Source organism: Cervus canadensis, chromosome 27, assembly GCF_019320065.1.
Source record: "Cervus canadensis isolate Bull #8, Minnesota chromosome 27, ASM1932006v1, whole genome shotgun sequence".
Classification (NCBI taxonomy): Eukaryota; Metazoa; Chordata; class Mammalia; order Artiodactyla; family Cervidae; genus Cervus; species Cervus canadensis.
Window position 1 is genome coordinate 35,417,218 of NC_057412.1, and position 7,815 is coordinate 35,425,032.

The window sequence follows — 7,815 nt, forward strand, 5'->3', positions numbered from 1 at the left end:
ATATACTGCTGCTAAAAGCTTAGTCAAAGCACTAGCTTAGGGGCAACTCGCTGTTTATTTTCTTTTGGAGCATCTGTAAAAGCTAATGTGAACAGCTCCAGGCATTACGTGTTGGAAATAGGAGTAGTTCCTATCAATATCTTTGAGGATTGTGTTTTTCAGGGCGGTAACATTTCAGTCATCCAGGGGACAAAGAATTTTACTGAATTGGATGTTGTGAGTAGAAACAAATTGCTTTCAGCTCCTCCTCTTGACAGTGGACCAGTAAACAAAAATAGGGACCCCTATAATATCAGAAATAATGATAATTGACATAAAGTATTAGGGGGATGTCACACAATGGGAGTAAAAAGGAGTATACTGGGGACCTGCCCAGGGTTTCACTAGGACATTTCTTGTGCTTCTATGGTTCTGTACACTGAATTACTGGTAAATGGCCTGTTGCATCAACCATGACCTGCAAGGTCAAGGCACCTAAAGACTCAGGATCTTTGGGGAGGAAGATTGGAAATCTCCATTTCAGTTGCCTGTAAAAATACAAAAACTTTCTATCTTATGACTTTATACAAGGCATGTACTTGTTTTACATGTGTTGGTTTTATTAACATTCCTTTGTTTCTTTTTGTTTCCATTCCTACTTTTATGACACTTTAAGTACATGTTTAATTTCTTAATAAAAGTGATTTTAAAGCTTTTAATTTAAAACTTGAGGTGTGTGTTTGTTTTCTATCAAAGACATGGTAAGTTTCTCTTTTATTCCCAAATTCACCAGGTCAGGATCATTAAATAGTGAAAGTATATTATTTTTATATATTTTAAATTCTTTAAAATATTTTCTACACATTTTCCTAAGAAATAAGCACTTCATTTTGTTGTTGTGTATTACTTATCATCTCTCTGTGGAAGCCCCAGAAGTAAAAATTGTTCTGTAGTTAAGCAAACAAATCCTTTTCTTGTCAACATTCTTTCCTTCCAAATAGGAATATTAACCCTAGAACATTATGGAAGAAGCCTTGTGAAACATTATAGCTATATTACAAATAACTTGGGAACACATCTTCATATTTGTTGAACATAGAAATATATAAAAGAATGTAAGAGAAAGAAGAAAAGGTATTATATCTACTTTCATGGCCAGCAAAATCACATCTGGTTCTGTTTACTAAGCATTTCAAAAATGGGTGACAGTTTCAAGGATCACCTAGATTGGTTATAAATTTTAAAATTTTTGAAAATGGATTCATAGTTGGTAAGTTGGGAAATTTGAAAAAAGCTGTTTCTAATAATCACTGATATGTTTTACATTGTAGAATTTAGCCATTTAACACATTGCATCCATATGCAAGTCTTCACAGGCGGCACAGTCTTAAAGAATTAGCCTGTCAATGCAGAATACATGAGAGCTTCGGGTTTGATCCTTGGGTGGGGAAGACCCCCTGGAGTAGGAAATGGCAACCCACTCCATTACTCTTGCCTGGAAAATTCCATGGACAGAGGAATCTGATGGGTTATGGTGCATGGAGTCGCAAAGAGTCAGACACGACTGAACATACACACACACACATATGCAAATTATCTATACAATTTAAAGCAGAAAGAGTATTTTATTATTCAGGGAGCACATAATTTATGAGTGTAGAGAAATATATGAGAATTCCAAGTTAATACTTTCGATAGTTGCATTGTATTTTCATAGTTTATTCTCTGCATCTGATCAACCAAATGAAATCTTAGGATTTATATCCTTATAGCATCTTACTCTAGGCCCTGGAAACAAAATGATCTGAGGTCTTGATATCATCATGTTCCCACCATTGTGTACTTCAAGTTCTACACTAAAGGGCCTGAGAATGTCACTTACAGTGTTACGAATAATTGGTTATAAATTTCCTTTTCTTTTTTGGCTGCACAGCATGCAGTATCTTAGTTCCCCAGCCAGGGATCAAACCCACTCCCTCTGCAGCAGAATGTAGAGTCTTAACCACTGGACTTCCAGGGAAGTCCCTGATATAAATTCATGATGCATGTATCAGTTTGATGACTTTCAGGAAAAAAAAAAATCACAGTCTAAAACTAAACCACTCATTAAAACCTTTAGGTCCAATTTTTGATGATAAAAATGTAAAAATATTTTCTGAGGCAAATTTGTAAGACCTGATGCTGTTCACTGAAGAACTGTTAGGCATCTGATTAGATGACCTTGAAATCTGAAGATGTTCCCAAGAATATGCTTTCATTCAAATTCCTAACCACAGGGTTAGACCAATCAAATTCAACATCATTTTTTTAGCTGAAAACTTATTAAACACTTTTACAAGCTCTCGTTCAGTTATTATGATTTTAAATTTATTTATATTGAGTGGAAGTTAAGCTTTTCTAAAAGTACAACGCTGAATAACAGCCAGAGTTCCAAAGTGTGCTCCAGTGTAGTGAAAGGGCCAGGAAAATCACATGCAAATGATCTCTAGATTTCAGAAATCCAGTAAAGATTATTTACTATTATCTTTACAAGTCCTGGGGATTAGTGTTGAGTGCTCAGGCTGCAGAGAACTTTGCCTGTTCTCACCTGAGGAAGAGCAGAGCCTGGACACAATAACTGGCCGAGCTAAGTGCTGCCTGCGTACCAGTGAATGCACCTGCTTGAGGGAGTTAGGAGTTTAATTGCTTGTGGGATAGAGATTTACCTCAGAGCAGGCATCCGGTCAGTCTTCACTAGGTTCTAGGACGTTCAACGGCAGGAACAGAATCTGTATAGTCTCTCCAACATTCCTGCCTCCCCAGCTGCCTGTCCGGAACCATACATACAGTTCAAGCTAAATAATTTTTATAAACGAATGAAGGAATTCTAACTGACCATGTAAGAGAGAGTATGAATACTTCTTGTTCTTTATTTGCGTATGTTGAAAATGAAATTTAAAAAGCCATGATGACAGCGTCCCCCTATGCTCAACTTATGCTTTTCTATGAAAGAAAGGACTTCTCTGTTAGATAAACAAAAAGGACATATTTTTAGAAAATCTGTGTATGGACAGACATATTCCTTTTTAATGATTTGGAGGTATTTCTTAATTTATTTTTACTTTTAGTGGGTTAAATCATGTATTTTCTAACCGTAATAAATGAATGCAGATTTTTGATAAATGTTGTTGTGACCTTTGATAGAGAGATTTTTGAGTCTTTTAATAATCAGAGAAAGAGTTTAAGCTACTTAATTATAAAAGTACTAATTACAGGAGATAAACACTAAGAGGGACTGAAGTTGGCATCGGCCTTGGTAAAACTTGGGGTCATTTAAGTCACCAGATAATTGGGCTGTCCTAATTGCAGGTCCTTGAAATGATCTTGAGCTTAAGAACCTTGTCATGACCCAGCAAATGCCCTAAGCAATCACCTGGAAGAACTAAGAAAGTGCTCAGAATGTTAAGGTGGTCTTATTCAGACACAGAAATCTTGCCCCTATATGATAATGAACCATGGCTTATTCAGTACTGTAACATTGAATACAATGGAACTATTGAAAGTATTAACTTGGAATTCTCATATATTTTCTCTGTATTTTAAAAAACACTTGCTTTTTGTTTTATTTAAGAATAGGAGAGGGTCTTTTTTTTCCTTGCAGACTAATTCTTTGTAAGTGATTAATCTTTTTATGATCATGACATTCTTCCTTATTTCTCTTTTACTAGACTGTGTGTTCATTAGCTCCCTGACTTTGTTCTAAGTTCTGTTCCTATAGACTTACATGAGGCTATTCTCCCTTCTACCATGTGGAGAGTCATTTCCACACAGGATGGTCCTCCTCCTTTGCACTGCCTTTGAGGCCCATGTCTGAGGGGGATTGTAGAGGGCTAGTCATATATTAATACCTCCATCTGGTACTAGTTTATTAAGTAGTGTTCATGCTCACTTGAGTCTGACTATTTTGTGACCACATGGACTGTAGCCTCCCAGGCTCCTCTGTACACAGGTGCCATGGTTCTTAGTTATTTGCTTGTGTGGTTCACACATGTCTTCAGGGCCTGATAGAGTCTTACTTTGTATATTTTGCTTTTACTTTATATGAGAATACTGCCTGTTGAAATCCAAAGCTAAGGTTTGTTGAATTATCATAATAGGCAATTTGGTTCATGTCGTCATCAGATGTCTCACGTTCAGTCACTTAGTCTGTACAAGGGCCCAGTCACAAGCCTGGAGCTGCTTTTCTAATGTAGAACATTTGCCAAAAGAGGGGGAGGAGATGGTCTTATTCTAGGGATTTTTCTGGTTTTCTTTCTGGGATCACCAGAAGCTTCATATAGCATCTGTATGCCAAAGACAATTTCAAAACCACTTGAACTGCTGGGTCATTATGCCTAGTAGAAGCAAAATTATACTATAATCTAAATCTGATAAAGTGAAACTTCTGTCTCCAGATCACACTAGTTGTGATCTCCAGGCACACACATTAGGTGCCTGATGTCTGGGTATAAGCTGCTCACTCCAGTGTTTTGTCTCTAAAATCCATACACATCTACAAAACATTGTGCTTATTCTTTTGAGACTGGTTCTATCTTTTACTTTAGAAAGAATATTCTGACATCCAAGCTACTAGACTCCTGGAAACTACCAACAGGGCAGACTCATGAGTATTTGTAGTTGCTTCCCCACCTTCGGGTATGTGTTTGTCTTAATAAGTTTTCCAGAGCTCTACTTATTTAACAAATTCTCTATATAAAAGGAAGCTAAAGAGTTGACATAGACCTGTGGCAAGACAGAAGTTACACAATATTCTCTGACATGGAAATGCAAACCATTTATTATTTTGCTTACGAACTTTGTTAGAAAGTTAATTATTTACTATATACAAGTGCTAAAATTATGTTGAATTGTGCCTATAGAGATACCCAATCTGGAATCATAGCTGCAATCGACATCAGTACTTGATTAAGTTTTTAATGATCTTCTGTTATTCTGCATGATCCATCAAGTTTTTGCAGTGACCAAACAGGCTAGTTCATTGGTGCTATGCTAGGAATCACAACCCTTGCACATGTCAAATCCTTGATTGTGGCACTAATCTCTACAGTTTCCCTCAGGAATGGTTTATTATTTTCAGGAAGAGATGAGATAACAGGGAATTTTATTCTTTCTACAAAATAGCCTTTGTTCCATATACTATGGAACAAACATAAGACTCCTTCTTGATAATTAAATATATTCTATTTTTACTGCATGTTCTGAAGCCACTGCTAGGACAATCCAAGAGTCACTCTGACTAGTAAAATATAAAGGTATTTTGGGGTTTTGAGGATAAGCATGAGTTCAGAGTCAGTAACTGAAAGATTATGAAGTATGGATATTTCTCCTTCTAAAATCATTCTGGAAAATGGTAATGGGTCCATCTGAGGAATCGGATGGAGGTTTACTTATCAAACTGAACAGCTTCAGTGTTTTTCATGAGGAAAGCTCTGTCTTAAACTGACTTTGGTGTCGTAACAAAGCTGTGAATCTCCAAATAGCAATGTGGGTCAGATTTTTCTCAGCAAATCTAGAATTTGTCATCCTATATATATTAAGAAGCACTTAAGTAGATTTCTAGGAATCAATTTATTTCAATTCTGAGGGTATGAGTAATTAGCAATAGATTTCCATGGATCAAACACTATTGTAGGGATTTCTCTAGTGATTCAGTGGTTGAGAATCTACTTTGCAATGCAGAGCACTTGGGTTTGATCCCTAGTCAGGGAACTAAGACCCCAGGTGCCACAGGGCAATTAAGCCTGTGGGCAGCAACAGAAGATCCCTCAGGATGCACCTGAGGCCTGGCACAGCCAAATAAATAAATGCATTTAAAAAGACCAGTATTGTAGCCACAGGCATTTTCTCCTTATGGCTTCTGTGCTCACATTTTCTACCACTATAAAGTCCCATTTTTACCATTGAGGTCACAGAGTCAACTTTCATTGTAGTATCTCACACTCTCATCTCTGGCCTACAGAGCATAAGCACCAGAGAGATCAAGAATGTTCATACCTCCATCATGAAAGCATTTCTTAATGTCTTGCTGAAGGAATGTCCTCCCTCCTAAGAGAATGTGGCTAGGCAATCACCAAGAAGATTCCACTTAATAGATTTATTCCAAGTGTATTTCCTTAAGAATTAAGACTTTCCTTTACAGTATAACATGGAAATTTTTTTTTTCTTTTTGCCTTTCAATTTCCTTAACAATAGGTCTTCGTTGAGAGAAGGCTTAGATTAGCCAGCCTAGTGGAATATTAACATCACACATAAGTGCTCAAGCCTAGCCTACGCAATCAATTCTGAAACCAATGTGAAAGAATCCATGCCATTAATTAGAAAGTGAAGAAGAACTAAAGAGCCTCTTGATGAAAGTGAAAGAGGAGAGTGAAAAAGTTGGCTTAAAACTCAACATTCAGAAAACTAAGATCATAGCATCTGGTCCCATCACTTCATGGCAAATAAATGGGGGAACAGTGGAAACAGTGACAGACTTTATTTTTTTTGTGCTCCAAAATCACTATAGATGATGACTGCAGCCATGAAATTAAAAGATGCTTGCTCCTTGGAAGGAAAGTCATGATCAACCTAGACAGTATATCAAAAAGTAGAGATATTACTTTACCAACAAAGGTCTGTCTAGTCAAAGCTATGGTTTTTCCAGTGGTCATGTATGAATGTGAGAGTTTGACTATAAAGAAAACTGAGCACTGAAAAATTGATGCTTTTAAGTTGTGGAGTTGAAGAAGACTCTTGAAAGTCCCTTGGACTGCAAGGAGATCCAACCAGTCCATCCTAAGGGAAATGAGTCCTGAATATTCATTGGAAGGACTGATGTTGAAGCTGAAACTCCAATACTTTGGCCACCTGATGTGAAGAACTGACTCATTTGAAAAGACCCTGATGCTGGGAAAGATTAAAGGGAGGAGAAGAAGGGGACGGGAGAGGATGAGATGGTTGGATGGCATCACTGACTCAATGGACATGAGTTTGGGTAAACTCTGGGAGTTGGCAATGGACAAGGAATCCTGGTGTGCTGCAGGCCATAGGGTCGCAAAGAGTCAGACAGAACTGAGCGACCTCACTGCACTGAACTGAACTGAACCTTAAATTCTACATGTGGTCTAACACACTTAGAACCAAGTACCACACAGATCCCACAACTTATATTTGTGAAGCATTTTAACTCATGTGATATATATATACCATCTTCTAGAATAGACGACACTGTCTGGAAAATGCTGGGATTTAAGTCTTATTGTACATCTGGACAAAAGGGGAGAAAGAGAAGATATTTCTAAAAAGAATTCTGTTATCTTATGAAACTAATTGTCCCAGATGCAATCAGGAGTTGAGGATGGAATGATTTTTTTTTTTTCAGATGGAGGAAGGCTTAGGGGGAAAGTTAAAGTTTCAAGATCTCGTTAATATCTGTTTAGTTGTCCCTGGCCCATATCTCTGCACCCTGCTGCTTCCCTTCTAGTGGAGGAGTTGGGCATTTAATCGTGCTGAAACTCCAACTCTTATTATACATTCCTGTACGTGGTCTCAGCCATGCGTTCCTTGTGACTAGAGAAAATAGGAGTCTTCATGAAAGTTGTCAGGCATTTTGTTGTTCTACATGTATTTTTGATTTCACAGTCATAGTTTCACATTTCTCTTTGCCTTATATTAATTCTCTAGGGGTATTAGAAGAAATCAGGTGAACATCTGAACTTCAAAATCACTGTCTTTCCCATTGCATCATGTCAAAGCACTCAATCTCACAATGCTGTTTCCTCCAACTATATTTTATCCAATGTTACTGGCAGTAAAAAT